The sequence below is a fragment of the Gadus morhua genome, chromosome 17 (genome assembly GCF_902167405.1).
Source record: "Gadus morhua chromosome 17, gadMor3.0, whole genome shotgun sequence".
Classification (NCBI taxonomy): Eukaryota; Metazoa; Chordata; class Actinopteri; order Gadiformes; family Gadidae; genus Gadus; species Gadus morhua.
The window spans coordinates 15,987,527-16,003,777 of NC_044064.1; the positions used below are offsets into that span (position 1 = coordinate 15,987,527).

Consider the following 16,251-nt stretch of genomic DNA (forward strand, 5'->3'; position numbering starts at 1 on the left):
GATGGATAAGCTTGTTGCTGCTACACAACTAATTGTCTCCGCCATTTATTTCCGTTTGCACAACACTGTAGCCTAGTTCAGGAAAGTCAGGTGCATAGGCCCTGTTGGGATATAGGTAAAAGCACCCATTGAACTATTCAATTACATTAGGCCCTACCTAATCAAACCATCAGAACCATAAGACGTGTCCAAAAATCCAAATTGTTAGTGTGAAAAGAATATAACTATAAAGCTGTCAATTTTAGATATGTGTGTCCATTCAGGGCACACATATCACTGTCATATCATATCATGCTTCCAGCAGTTTAATGTTGGCAAGGAACGGCCTGTAAATCTGTGTGCACTCTTTTGTGATATTCACACAAAACGCAGTTTGACGTTATCAACATAAAGGCGTTTTCTAACATTCCTCTGGTGAGATTATCACAGAGATCCAGTTCTTTTAATGAATCCATTGACCAGTGGTGGTTAAGGGCGTGTTCACACAGGCAGTTTTTTATATTAAAAAACACCTGACCAGAGCGTTTTTTTACCAACTAAAAAACTGACAGGGGGGTTTTGTCTAGTTCATTCTAGAGCACAATGTTCTAGAGCACATATACGTTGACCATCGGTTACAGTATCAAAGTGGTTTGACTACGCTACTTGTATCAGTGTCAACTAGTTACAATGTCGAGGATTGTTGTTTTGGCGTTAGATCCCAATGACGAGGATAACGACGAACCTTCCCGTTTGTGGGTGCATGATATAAACGGGGATGGCAGCAGTACGGTGCATTACAAAGTTTGATACAAGAGCTACGGTTTGATAATGCACGGTTCAGTGCGTATTTCAGACTCGACAAGAGTCAATTTGAAACCCTTTTGCGCATCGTTGCGCCTTCAATAATAAAGCAAGACACCCACATGAGGCAAGCCATATTTATCAACACATGTTTTCAGGACTTTCCTAGTGACGCAAGTTCTCGTTCATTGGTCAGCTGTCAAAAAACTGCCTGACGTCGGGTGCTTTTTCTTGGCGAGTTTAACCTTTCCCAACTTGAAAACCACCCAGAGCAGTGAAAAAAACCCACTGGCCGCGGTGTTTTTAAAAGCACCCAGGATTTTTTCACAAAAATACTCTGTCATAGGAATATAATGTAAAACATCCACTCGCACCTGAAAAAAAAAACTGCCTGTGTAATTTGTTCAATCATTGACAAAACCTAAGTCATCTCAGGTTTGAGGCATAACTTGCCCTGGTTTACTGGCCATGGTACTGCAACACATGGCCAGTAAACCTGTTCTACGTAGAGACCCAGTAGAAAAGCAAAGTACTCTTAAGCTATTTAATCATAAACTGATCATTTCTCAGGTTGGGAATATACCGTTAATATTACAGAACTATTAAGCATTGTGTTAGATAACTCACCCAAAGATTGAAACAATAATTTGTGGACAAGACGGTGCAATTTAATGGACAGCTTGTGTAATGTTCCTTCCAAAGGAGCAAAGGGACCGTGTCCAACAGACATGGAAGAGAATGATCCAGGAGAAGAGATGAGACTGATCCTGATTGGAAAGACGGGGTCTGGGAAGAGTGCCTCAGGGAACACCATCCTGGGCAAACGACACTTCCAGTCCAGGTGTCGTGCAGGCTCTGTAACCAAAGTCTGCCAGCTGGGGACCTCTGACTACCATGTGGAGGAGGAGGCGGGGGGGAAGAGGATGATGAGGAAGAAGGTGGTGGTGGTGGTGGACATGCCAGGTTTCGGAGACACACACCTGACCAAGGAGCAGATCATCACGGAGGTCAGCCAATGCATGGCCCTGACGGCCCCCGGCCCACACGCCTTCCTCCTGGTGGTCCCGCTGGGACGCTACACAGAGGAGGAGAACATGGCCGTCACTATGATGGCTGATGTATTTGGTGAAGCGGAGGTCCGCAACCACACGGTGGTGCTGTTAGGGGAGATGACCTAGAGGAGCCAATAGAGCAGTACCTGGGCACTGACAGCGCCCCTGCTAGGCTCAAGGCTTTGCTTGACAGGTGTGGGGGCAGGTACCACGTTCTCAACAACCGGGACCCCAGCGATGTGCAGCAAGTTCACGAGCTGCTGGGAAAGGTGGAGCAAGTTGTGATGGACAACGGTGGAGGGTGTTACACCAACGCCATGTACCTGGAGGTAGAGGCAATAATCAGGGAGGAGGAAGACAGGGTGGGAGGAGGAGGAGGAGGAGGAGGAGGGGGAGGAGGACCGTTTAAGGAGGGCGGAGGAGGAAAGGTTAAGTTTGGAGGAGGTTGAAAGATTGAGGAGGGAGGAGGAGGACAAGTTAAGGAGGGAGGAGGAGGACACGTTAAGATGGGAGGAAGTTGACGGATTAAGAAGGGAGGAAGTCGATTGGTTGAGGAGAGAGGAAGAGGATAGGTTGAGGAGGGAGGAAGAGGACAGGGTCAGGAGGGAGATGGCACCAGCAGAGAGAGGTTTCAATAGAAGCCCACAGGCTCCACAATCCTCCAGCAGGGGGCGACGCAGAGAGGTGTTTCTCTCCCCCAGCTTGATGCAGACAGTGAGGAAGGTGGTGGCGGCGGGGCTCACTGGCCTGGCGGTGGGGGCTTTGTGTGGGGCCGCTGCCCCCCTTGCAGCTGGACTAGGATCAGCCGTGGCTGTGGGGAGCACATTAGCCTTTAGTGCAGCTAATATGGCCACTGGGGCCGCTGTCGGAGGGCTTGTGGGTAGTGGTATGGGCTTAGTGAGTGGGCGAGAAGCTGACAGTCCTTTGCAAGCAGCTGAGCAAACCCTGCGCCAGGTGGGCAGCACGGGGGTCCGGGTTGTGAGGGTGGCTGCAGGGGCTGCAGGAGCAGCAGGGGGTTTGTCAGCTCTGGCTCAAGGGGTTGATGCAAAAACTGTAGTTGGTGCATTGGCAAACATAAAGGTATCCGGGAATATAAAAACTGGTGAATTTAAATTGAATTAATAAGCTGCTCTGCCATGTCATGCCGTAACAGTGACACAATCTGTTCTCAGTGCCTGGCGCTGTAGTACTTTACATGCAGTAGCCTACTACATGAACACCTTAAAGTCAATTCACACCATTGCGGAACGGAAATCTAGATTTTTCCAATGCTTCCCCAATACCACGACCGCTTCACATACACCACCTTTACCTTTACCTATTTTATGTATATCAGGGTCGTTTGGATTTTGTATTTTGTATAATTGGGCCCTCGTCTGGGTGAAAAGCGGGGGCAGAACTGAAGTAGGCTCTCGTGCCCTAAGGGAAGCAGACAGCCGACTAGGGGTTAAGGGGTACAGGGCCTGGATGAGCGGCTGGACACCTTCTCTCTCTCCTGTTGCTTTACTTATCTTTATGTTCCTAGTGTTCACTCCACTTGGAGATGTGCCTGATCATTGTATTAAGTTAGCATGGTTCAGAAAATCTAGGTATTTGGTTGAATTTTAGACTTAACATCAGATGGGTTGTGGGTTTTACAGTTGATTTAATTCTGCATAAAACTGGCTTCATATATGTTTTTATTTTCATGATTTATTCACTGGAAATAATCAATTAAGGATGTGTTGATTTCACAATCATATAAATGACTTGTATATTTTAAATCAATAAACAAATGATATCCTGTACTGACTGGTTAATTTCTGAGAGAGAGATTTTAGATTCCAATGTGTAGTGTGTTCGTGTAGCAGCCTACGCTGCTGTTGTCATTATCAAAGCTCACTGCCAACAGTTCCTCAGATTCTTTTGTGTTGGCACAACTACGGCAGCGACATAGGTCTGTGCAACACAATCCTGCAGAAAAACAGGAACATCTGTCTATCTCACAGGCACCTTTGCAGCCACAGTGTAATCACATGCAAAACACTGTCAGGGGCCGGATTTCTAGTCATCCAGGTGACGTGCAAGTTCCCATCCTCTTATTTGCCAACCATATCCAGCAGGTGATGGAGCACTTATATTTTGTTTGAGACAGGACCTCATTATTGCAGCCTGGTAGTTTGCCCTTTTGCAGTGCTGATGGAGGGCATCAGTGGTAGGGGGAATGGATAATTCTGGCAAGGCTGATGATGTCATACAGAAAGCCTTGTACCTAGCTTCATTTACATTATCAGCAGCTGGCTGATCATATAAGTGGCATACATACTGGCAAAGAAATGCAAATGTTGACTGCTCCAAGTTAAAGTTAGTACCTAAACTTTTAAAAGCCTTTAGGTACTCATCTTTCTCACATGCAACAGAAAATGTCTTTCTTTTTGACAAGCAGCCTTTGGCGAATGATCCGCTCACAAAATATCTTATAGCTGACATCAAACATGGGCTCATCCTAAAACACATATGAATGAGAAGTAAAGAAATGAATAAGTGTTGTGATTATGTGCACATACAACAGAATGCAGATGAAATGTTTACTTAAATATCTTATAGCTGACATCAAACATGGGCTAATTCCTAAAACACATATGAATGAGAAGTAAAGAAATGAATAAGTGTTGTGATTGTGTGCACATACAACAGAATGCAGATGAAATGTTTACTTATATAATGTTAAGTTAGTAGCTCCTTGAAATGCAATATAAAAAATAACTTACTGTTCTTTTTCCGGTTTTTCAGGCTTCGTCAAAAACCTGGTGTACCGATTGTAACAGCCTCTGTGGTACTGCACCTCCAGAGCCACACAATCTTTGTATTTTATATGCAAAAGAATACTTTGGTCGTCCTTCAACTCGGCAGCTTTCTGCAATTGGCCTTAATGAAACAAAAAGGATGGCTCAATGAGTTTGTTGACATATCTCACACATAATTGAACCTTTCAGTCACTCAACCACAGTGTGTGTGTGTGTGTGTGTGTGTGTGTGTGTGTGTGTGTGTGTGTGTGTGTGTGTGTGTGTGTGTGTTAATGTTTCAGCCTTGGACAAAGGATCCCTTTTTCGATGGCCTCCTCGGTAGATAAACTTGTTCTCCTTTTTTTTTTTTTTTACAAATTATGCACAGGGCAGGAAGGACGGGCCCTGAGCCTGCGATTGGCAGTCCTGACCTGGATCGCAGTTTCTTTGTTGGACTCCTGCTGCTAGAAGTCGATGGAATGGCCTCGTGGTCTTCTGTGTCCTCGGGGTCTTCCGTAGCTTTTTGTCTCTCACGTGCAAGACGTCTTTCCACCTTTGCAATGGCATTTTTGTCCGTAAATCTACGGTAGCACGTGTGATGGAAGCCAGCTTCCTCGGGAATATTGTCAAACTCGACATCAACACAGTGTTTAAAGTTCTCAGCCAGGTCCCGAGACTCACCCTCCAAACCGAGCCACTTCTGTAGGCTTGTCCTGTATGTATTCCATCGTGCAGTGGTGAAACAATTTACATTCTCGTACTTGTTCGAAGTAATATGCATAACATGTATATTTTTGTTTGCTTTTCAATGTTTTTATGAGTTTTTTATAACTCTTTGGTTCATTATCTTCGTCGTCCGTAGTGCTCGACGAAGGCATGGTGACTGTTCGAGTGTTTTCCTATATTATATATATATTATATATATCGTTAACGTTGGATCTAACCACACGGGAGCCGCCATATTGCCATTCTGTTTACAAAAAGCAGCCCTCTCATTGGATAAGCATGATCACATGTCGAACCGTGGCACGGCTCCCGACAAAAATCTTATTACGCTCTGAAGTCTCTAGTTCTGCATAAAACAAAGCCATATAGACAATCGACTGGAAAATCAGCGACGAACTTTTTTTTGGTAACTAACCACGACTCGTTCTTTTTTATAAGATAAAGATTGTGTAGATGCCAGTGAGTGGAACGGGATTCATTTTCTAAAGGACTTTTCGTGCTTCACCTTCCGGCCTATTTGTGAAGAAAGACTGATTTGAACCTAAACTGAAACCGCGTCTTGAATTGTTTGGTTGGAGTCCACCTGACGTTGCTCCGATCTAGTGGTTTGATGGTAGCAGTTGTACTGTGTAGACTCAGGGTGCAAGATACGTACAAAAATGTAGGCCTATGTAGGAACGTTATTTATTTTTTATATGTTCCCCACAAATAATTGTGTGCACTTTGTTTATTAAAAAAAATAGGACCCAGATTTGCATCTCCATCATTTGGGCCAATCATATGCAGTGGCATCCGGAAAGATTCAGCATCTCCTGCATTCTGTGGTGATATAAAAAGGACGCACACAATTCAAAACACAAGTGGAGGCATAAAGCGCTGCACATCACAACACTGAAGCAAAACTTAACAAGATTGCTGTTGCGTGAAAAGGTACTTTTTGACGATTAAAAATTACTTTCGTTGTTTAGGATCCTTCTTGAGCAAGGTACGTTTTATTACTCTGTTTTCTGGGAATAATTGACGCAAGCAGAAACCAAAAACCAGCCGTTTTTTCGTTTTTTCGTTTTGTCCAAAAAAACGAAAATCAAAATTTAAGTTTGTTTATTCGTTTTTTGGTTCTTCTTACCAAAACGAGTTTACCACTCAATATCTGGTTTTCGCCGGTGGGCGGGTCCTCTTGTTGGCTAGCGTGCTTCATTGCCCTGTGCTCTTCATAATAAAAGTTCTTCCGTTTGATAATGTCGACAAAAATATTACTGTATTATAGACACTAGCAGACACAGAGGACCACACCACCCACAGTCAAGACTGACACGGCTTCAAATAACAATAATAGTATTCATAATCATTTGAAAATGAGAACTTATGAAGTTATGATGACTTCAGTGCAGTTGATGTTTAGCCACAGTTAATACATGCAGAGCAGACCTGCGATCGCTGGCTGCTGATTTCCTCAAAGCCTGAGAGCTATGAGGAATAGGCCTACAAGTGATCACAACACATTACTGACAGCTGAAAATTGCGCATTTGTTGACCTTTATCCATTTAAAGTAAACAAATTATTTTTTCTTGTTGAAAGATATTTTATATTGTTTTCATATTATTATTTACTGATGGTGTTTACAGAATGTGAGTGCGTGTTATATTGAAAGCGAGGCTGAGTGTGCCTATGAATATAGGCTACAGTGAGTTTTTTAAGGTGCTGTACAAGCAAATCATATTGTCTACTCTGTACAGTGACAGGGAGTGTAAAGTAACCTACTTCATTCAATATCGAACAGGCTACTGTAGCCTACACTATGTACAAATGGTTTTGCTCATTGCAGTTGTGACAGTCATTTTAACGTGTCAGCAGGCAAGCTTCACTCATTCCAGGATGCATTATGCGTTGTCCTATAGCCTACTTGGAACATGTTTTGGAATGGATCTATAGTAGCGTATAGAAATTTGCTCATAACAGGCCAGCTGGAATACAAAGCAAACTCTTTGTATTCCAGCTGTTTTTTTTGTGATGTTTTATGATGTTTCAATGTTGCGTTGGTAATATGTTAGACAGCTTAGATGTTATGTTTTGTTAACCTGATTCCTATCCCACTCTGTTTAAGTAAAAGTGTGCTACTGCTGCAAAATCTCTTTGCTTTTGTTTTTTTCTTTTCTTTAATGTGTTTGGAAATGACTTTTAATGATGTTAACTAGATCTCATAACTGGCCTAAACACATAGAAATTTGTATATACCCTATACCGTTTGACTATAAGACCTCTATAAGAATCTCTATTCATGTAGTCAGTCAATGATCAAACTAGTAGCATGAATATGAATTACAGTCCAAGCGGGTTAGGCAAGGCAAGGCAATTTTATTTTTATAGCCCGTTTTTACAAACAGTTTGTCTCAAAGGGCTTTACATAGCATGAGCATCATAACAACATCCTCTTCCCTTAAGCCCTCACATCGACCGAGTAAAAACTCCCAGGAAAATCAAGGGGAAAAATTGGGGGGGGGGGGGGTACTTGTGGACAGTAGGGGTGTACACTAGACATAATTGGGAAGCAAACTCAGGAGATGGAATGACCTCTCGCAAATATTTATTTAATAAATTGTTTCAAATAACCCTGCCTCTTTAAATCAACATCGTTCAACATTTTGAACGGGATGTGGGCAGGACGTTTTTTGCAGGCAGGACCTGGCAACCCTGCGTCCTGTCCACATCCCGTTCAAAATCCACCCAGAAGCAGCCCAAGTTGTTGTTTTAGCAGCGAAATGCATTGTGTGTGTGTGCGTGTGTGTGTGTGTGTGTGTGTGTGTGTGTGTGTGTGTGTGTGTGTGTGTGTGTGTGTGTGTGTGTGTGTGTGTGTGTGTGTGTGTGCTTAACACGCTATTTTATGTTGAAATGCGACGTAATCCAGTGTTCACTAAAACGTACACTGTCAACGTTCCAAGTAGGCTATAGGACTAAGCATTATACATCCTTGAATGAGTGAAGCTTGCCTGCTGACATGTTAAAATGACTGCCACAACTGCCATGAGCAAAGAGCAAAACCATCTGTACATAGTGTAGGCTACAGTAGCCTATTCAATATTGAATGAAGTAGGTTACTGTACACTCTTTGTCACTGTAGTCAATATGATTTGCTTGTACAGCACCTTAAAAAACTCACTGTAGCCTATATTCATAGGCACACCCAGCCTCGCTTTCAATATAACACAAACTCACATTCTGTAATCACTGTCAGTAAATAATAATATGAAAACAATATAAAATATCTTCCAGCAAGAAAAAATTATCTGTTTAATGTAAATGGATAAAGGTCAACAGATGTGCAATGCAGGGCTCTCCATTTTTGAACTGTGTTCAGAGTGAGATTTTGTCGGATTTTGCCATGTTCACAGACATGGTGACTAATGTATGATAGTAGGCCTTATTGGCCCTTAACACTAATATTCAGAAACAACACTGCCTCAAAAGGATATTGGTCTAAGCAACACCAGTAGAGGCATATACTTTCCCTGAACTTTTAAACGTTGCAAACGTGCAAAACATATATTATATTTAAGCGGCATTCAGTCCAATGCTTAAAAATATATCTGTGGCATTCAGTAGGCCAATGCTGTGGTAAAGTGTGCAAAGTATGAGTGAATATGAATATTTGATGGAGTATGAGTAAGTGTTCCCTTCTGTTACATAGATAGAACTTTATCAATCCCCTGCAGGAGAAATGTGTTAATGTTTGTCCCTATAAAACAATAATGGTAAAAAAAAATAATACAAAACATGACGGTAACTCTAAAGTCAAACCGTCCAATCTGAAGGCTTTACTTAACCACTCCCCCTACTCACTTCCACCAATGCAAAGCGAACAGAACTGAGTATGGGAGGGCGTAGCCCAACCAGTTTGTGACAGACCCAGAGGAACGCAACGCAAATTAAATGTGAACATGTATTGAGGCTTTATTAAAATCCCGGACGATTTTGAAATTTCACCCGGACGCATTTGATTCCTACCCTTCCACTGTCAAATAGCGGCGCAAGTTGTGTGGCGTGTGAGCGTGTGCATGGGTTGAATTGCGTGCGTCTCACGGAGAGCCCTGCGCAATGTGCAGCTGTCAGAAATGTGTTGTAATCACTTGGATTCCTCATAGCTCTCAGGCTGTGAGGAAATCAGCAGCCCGCGATCGCAGCTCCTTTGATGTGAACGCGAACAGAGCGCATAGTTCAGAGCCGGACAATGATGTCGTAGTAAATCCCTCAGGTCTATTCTGCATGTATTAACTGTGGATAAACATCAACTGCACTGAAGTCATCATAACTTCATAAGTTCTCATTGTCAAATTATTATGAACACTATTATTGTTATTTGAAGCCGTGTCAGTCTTGACTGTGGGTGGTGTGGTCCTCTGTGTCTGCTAGTGTCTATGATAAAGTAATATCTTTATCGACATTATCAAACGGAAGAACTTTTATTATGAAGAGCACAGGTCAATGAAGCACGCTAGCCAATAAGAGGACCCGCCCACCGGCGGAAACCAGATATTGAGTGGTAAATTCGTTTCGCTCAGAAGGAACCAAAAAACGAATAAACGAACTGAAATATTGATTTTCGTTTTTTTGACAAAACGTATAAACGAATAAACGAACTGAAATCTTGATTTTCGTTTTCTTGTCAAAACGAAAAAACGAAAAAACGGCTTGTTTTCTGGTTTCTGCTTGCGTCAATTATTCCCAGAAAACAGAGTAATAAAACGTACCTTGCTCCTTCTTAAACTAATCTTTGGTTATTCGTTTTTTGGCAGTAGGTACGATGCTGGGAAACTGCGTGGGCCTGTGATTACTCAGGCTGGAGTCCCCCCTGAACAACATATGATGACTGGAAAATAAATATGGAGAAAGTTACACCCATTATTGAGTCAGGTAAGGTGAATTTCTCTTCAGATGCTCAGTAACACATACATTTTTCATTGTTGTGGGTTTGAACATTTAAAAAAAAATGAAAAAACGGATTTCCGTGTAATCAAAGATAAGTCTTATAAATCAAAGATGTACATTACACACTTTCAAGCAAATGTTGTGATGCCCTCAAAGATTCTTTTTTCCCCAACCTCATAAAATGAACATTTCTGAAGTGGGGTAAATGCCGTTTATATTTTAGGATACATTAGAATTGTATTAGATAAGTCACCAAAAGCCGAAAAGGTATTTTGTGTTTGTGTGACCTGGTGTGGGGAGGAGGCGTTGTCTTTACTTTTCCTGGAACGTAACGTCTAATTACACGCACACGCACATGCACACAAACACGCACACAAGCATTTTCAACACGTAGGTTAAAACCAAATCTATTTACATACTGTAACTGATAACAAGACTGGTATGTGGTTTCGTGAAACTAGCTCGTGTTCATAATAGATAGACACACCTATTTATCTCTGCCATTTATTTCCATTTGTACAACACTGTAGTTCAGGAAAGTCAGGTGCATATGCCCTGTTGTGATATAGGTAAAAGCACCAATTGAACTATTAAATTACATTACCTAATCAAAACATCAGAACCATGTAAGTGTAATAAGAATATAATTATTAAGCTGTCCGTTTAGTATTTGTGCCCATTCAGGGCAGCTTCCAGCAGTTTAATGTTGGTAAGGAACGGCCTGTAAATCTGTGTGCACTCTTTTGTGAGATATTCAAAGTGCAGTTCGACGTTGTCAACGTAAAGGCATTTTCTTTTATTCCTCCATGGTGAGATCATCATAGAGATACAGTTATTTGAATGAATCCATTGACCAGTGTTTTTTAAGTGTAATTTGTTCAATCTTTGGCATAATTGTCCCTGTGGTCGGTTGTGGTATTGCAACACATGGCCGGTGGCTGTTCAGAGACCCAGTACAAAGGCGCAGTGCTCTTAACCTATTTAATCATGAAAGGAACATTTCCCAAGTTGGGAAAATACCGTTAATATTATAGAACTATTAAGCATTGTGTTAGATAACTCACCCAAAGCTTAAAACAGTAATTTGTGGACAAGACGGTGCAATCTAATGGACAGCTTGTGTAATGTTCCACCCACAGGAGCAAAGGGACCGTGTCCAACAGCCATCAGAGAGAATGATCCAAAAGAAGACACAGTGAGGAAGGTGTTGGCGGGGGGGGGCACTGGCCTGGCGGTGGGGGTTTTGTGTGGGGCCGCTTCCCCCCTTGCAGCTGTACTAAGATCAGCCATGATTGTGGGGAGCAGATTAGCCTTTAGTGCAGCTAATACGGCCGCTGGGGCCGCTGTCGGAGGGGTTTTGGGAGGCGTTACGGGCTCAGTGAATGGGGTAGGAGCTGACAGTCCTTTGCAAGCAGCTGAGCAAACCCTGTGCCAGGTGGGCAGAAAGGGGGTCACGGTTGTGGGGGTGGCTGCAGGGTTTGGAGTTATAGGGCCTCCGGCTGCAGCAGCTGCAGGGTTGTCAGCTCCAGGGGTTCAGGGTACATCTGTGGCAGCTGCATTAGGTTATTTGGCAAAGAAAAAACTATCCGGGAATATAAAATCAGGTGAATTTAAATAGAATTAATAAGCTGCTCTGCCATGTCATGCCGTAACTAGAAGTGACACAGTCTGTTCTCCGTGCCTGGCGCTGTAGTACTTTACATGCAGTACTACATGAACACATTAAAGTCAATACCCACCATTGCAGAACAGAAATCCGGATTTTTCCAATGCTTCCAATACCACGACCGCTTCACATACACCACCATACCTTTACCTGTTTTATGTATAACAGGGTCGTTTGGATCTTGATACATTTTGTATTTTGTATAATGGGGCACTCGTCTGGGTGAAAAGCGGGGGCAGAACTGCAGTAGGCTCTTGGGCCATAAGGGAAGCAGAGCAGACATCCGACTAGGGGTTAAGGGGCCTGGATGAGCGGCTGGACACCTTCTCTCTCTCCTCTTGCTTTACTTATCTTTATGTTCCTAGTGTTCACTCCACTTGGAGATGTGCCTAATCATTGTATTATGTTAGCATGGTTTAGAAAATAAAGGTTTTGGGAAGAATTTTAGACTTAACATCAGATGGGTTGTTGGTTTTACAGTTGATTTAATTCTGCATAAAACTGGCTTCTTGAATGTTTTTATTGTCATGATTTATTCACTGGAAAATAATCATTAAGGATGTATTGATTTCACAATCATATAAATGACTTGTATATTTTCAATCAATAAACAAATGATATCCTGAACTGACTGACTGAATTTTTGAGAGAGATTTTAGATTCTGATGTGTAGTGTGTTCGTGCAGCAGCCTACGCTGCTGTTGTCTTACCAAAGCTCGCTGCCAACACTTTGTGAAGAAAGACTGATTGGAACCTAAACTGAAACTGCGTGGTCCTCTTGATTTAATTGGGAGGAGTCCACCTGAAGTTGCCCCGATGTAGTAGTTTGATGGTAGCAGTTGTGCTGTGTAGAGGGTAAAAGATACGTACAAAAATGTATGTAGTAACACTATTTGTATTTTATATGCCTCCAACAAATAATTGTGTGCACTTTGTGTAGGCCTTTTTAAAAAAAAATGGGACCCAGATTTGCATCTCCATCATTTGGGCCAATCAAATGCAGTGGCTTCCGGAAATATTCTGCATCTCCTGCGTTCTGTGGTGATATTAATAGGAGTTCGGTGTTCTGCCAAATTCTGCTCCCTTGTCAGATTTTGCTACCTAGTGGTTCTGCGCATGCGCATGACGACACTATTGATCCGTGGTGTAGCATTGGTGTAAAATACACATACTGTAAGCATAAAGTCCATTACAATCTGATTGGAATGATAATGAAGTTTTGAAACAATGTCATTATGTAATGTCAATTATAAATTTCAACCTATTAGTTCTCAGTGTCTGAGTGGCGCAGCGGATAGAGACGTTGGGTGACTGTTCTGCAGTCGTGGGTCCAAGGCCTTGCAACCACAGTGTGCTTTGAGTGCCAATCAAGCCATTTTATATTTAATGCAAAATTTGATCAAAGGTGAAAGGGAGTGGAGGGAACAATATACGTACAAAAATGTATGTAGTAGCCTAACGTTATTTGTTTTTTATAGGTTCCCCACAAGGAATTGTGTGCAAAAGAAAATGGGACCCTGATTTGTGTCTCCATAATTTGGGCCAATCATATGCAGTGGCATCTGGAAAGAAGCTGGATCTACTGCATTCTGGTGATATTAATAGGACACACACAATTCAAAACACAAGTGCAGGCATAAAGCGCTGCACGTAACAATAGGCCTACTGAACCAAAACTTGTTGAGGTACTTTTTGACGATTACAGATTACTTTCGTTGTTTAGATTCCTTCTTAAACTACTCTTTGGTGATTCGTTTTTTGGCAGTGCCGTTGTCTCAATTTAATCTCAATATCAACACTTTGAAATTTTCGATTTTTACTTCAACAGAAGCTGCGTTGGCCTGTGATTTCTCCGGGTGGAGGCTACTGAAAAGATAAAAGAATGGAAAATAAATATACAGAAAGTTACACTCATTATTGAGTCAGGTAAATTGAATTTCTCTTCAGACGCTCAGTAACACTTATACATTTTTCATTGTTGATATGAACATTTTAAAAAAGATGAAACGGTGAGACGGTTTTGAGACAGTTTTCCACCACCAAGACACATCTTTTTCAGGATTGATTGGAAGCAGAATAAAATCATAAAATCGATCCAAGATGTACACACACTTTCACGCATGTTGTCTTTAGGTGCTTATTTTAATCCATGGATTAGCAAAATTGTTCATGTATGGACTTATAAATAAATTGTATTGCCCTCAAAGATATTTTCCCCTAACTTCATAAACGGAACATTTCTGAAGTCGGGGAAAATACCGTTTATATTTTAGGATAAATTAAAAATGTGTTAGATAAGTCACCCAAAGCCGAGAAGGTAGGCCTATTTTGTGTTTGCATGACCTGGTGTGGAGGAGGTGCCGTCATACTTTTCCTTGAACGTAGCCTAATGTCTAATTACATGCACACGCACATGCACATAAAGACGCACACAAGCATTTTCAACCAGTAGGTTTAAAAACAAATCTATTTATACACTGTAACGGAAACTTAACAAGACTGGTGTGTGGTTTGGTGAAACGTGTCCATAATAGATGACCTACGTGGTTTAGATTCATTCTTGAGCTAGATGAGTGTATCCATGCAGTAGACAGCGCTTCTGTTGTCTCAACTTTATCTCACTGTCAACACTATGATTGAAACCGGTTTTAACTAGAACAGCAACTGCGTGTGCGTCTTGATTTATTTGGGTGGAGTCCACCTTACCTATGTGTTGATCAATGAATTACGAACATGTATAAATGTATAGGAACATAAACATACCATAGCCTAAATGATTTTATGGATACCCTTGTTGCTCCTACACAACAAATTGTCTCTGCCATTTATTTCCGTTTGCACAACACTGTAGTTCAGGAAAGTCAGGTGCATATAGGCCCTGTTGGGATAAAGGTAAAAGCACCCATTGAACTATTCAATTACATAATCAAAACATCAGAACCCTAAGCGTGTCCAAAAATCCAAAACGTAGGCCTAAGTGTGATAAGAATATAAGTAGGCTATAAAACTGTCCGTTTTAGATATGTGTGCCCATTCAGGGCAGCTTCCAGCAGTTTAATGTTGGCAAGGAACGGCCTGTAAATCTGTATGCACTCTTTCGTGATATTCACATAAAAACGCAGTTTGACGTTGTCAACATAAAGGCGTTTTCTAACATTCCTCCATGGTGAGATCATCATAGAGATCCAGTTATTTTAATGAATCCATTGACCAGTGGTGGTTAAGGGTCATTTGTTCAATCATTGGCCAAACCTAAGTCATCTTAGGTTTTAGGCATAACTTGCCCTGTGGCCGGCTATGGTACTGCAACACATGGCCAGTAAACCTGTTCTATGTAGAGACCCAGTAGAAAAGCACAGTACTCTTAAGCTATTTAATAATAAACTGAACATTTCTCAGGTTGGGAATATACCGTCAATATTATAGAACTATTAAGCATTGTGTTAGATAACTCACCCAAAGATTGAAACAATAATTTGTGGACAAGACGTTGCAATTTAATGGACAGCTTGTGTAATGTTCCACCCACAGGAGCAAAGGGACCGTGTCCAACAGACATGGAAGAGAATGATCCAGGAGAAGAGTTGAGAGTGATCCTGATTGGAAAGATGAGATCTGGGAAGAGCGCCTCAGGGAACACCATCCTGGGCAAACGACACTTCCAGTCCGGGTGTCATGCAGACTCTGTAACCAAAGTCTGCCAGCTGGGGACCTCTGACTACCATGTGGAGGAGGAGGCGGGGGGGAAGAGGAGGATGAGGAAGAAGGTGGTGGTGGTGGACATGCCAGGTTTCGGAGACACACACCTGACCAAGGAGCAGATCATCACGGAGGTCAGCCAATGCATGGCCCTGACGGCCCCCGGCCCACACGCCTTCCTCCTGGTGGTCCCGCTGGGACGCTACACAGAGGAGGAGAACATGGCCGTCACTATGATGGCTGATGTATTTGGTGAAGCGGCGGTCCGCAACCACACGGTGGTGCTGTTAGGGGAGATGACCTAGAGGAGCCAATAGAGCAGTACCTGGGCACTGACAGCGCCCCTGCTAGGCTCAAGGCTTTGCTTGACAGGTGTGGGGGCAGGTACCACGTTCTCAACAACCGGGACCCCAGCGATGTGCAGCAAGTTCACGAGCTGCTGGGAAAGGTGGAGCAAGTTGTGATGGACAACGGTGGAGGGTGTTACACCAACGCCATGTACCTGGAGGTAGAGGCAATAATCAGGGAGGAGGAAGACAGGGTGGGAGGAGGAGGAGGAGGAGGAGGAGGGGGAGGAGGACCGTTTAAGGAGGGCGGAGGAGGAAAGGTTAAGTTTGGAGGAGGTTGAAAGATTGA

At 42.6% G+C, this 16,251-nt stretch overlaps 2 long non-coding RNA genes and 1 pseudogene across 2 annotated transcripts; 2 read left to right on the top strand and 1 right to left on the bottom strand.

Moving 5' to 3' along the window:
- Positions 1-1,498: 1,498 nt before the first annotated feature.
- On the top strand, positions 1,499-16,149 carry LOC115529976 (GTPase IMAP family member 4-like; annotated as a pseudogene).
- LOC115529813 (uncharacterized) lies at positions 3,461-5,302 on the bottom strand. The gene is made up of 3 exons (XR_003973644.1): positions 5,032-5,302; positions 4,586-4,742; positions 3,461-4,320 (listed from the first exon to the last, which is right to left on the bottom strand). It is a non-coding gene; the product is annotated as an uncharacterized LOC115529813 (long non-coding RNA).
- On the top strand, positions 5,108-12,543 carry LOC115529811 (uncharacterized). Its single transcript, XR_003973642.1, has 4 exons — positions 5,108-5,315; positions 6,070-6,256; positions 10,118-10,235; positions 11,390-12,543. It is a non-coding gene; the product is annotated as an uncharacterized LOC115529811 (long non-coding RNA).
- Positions 16,150-16,251: the final 102 nt, after the last annotated feature.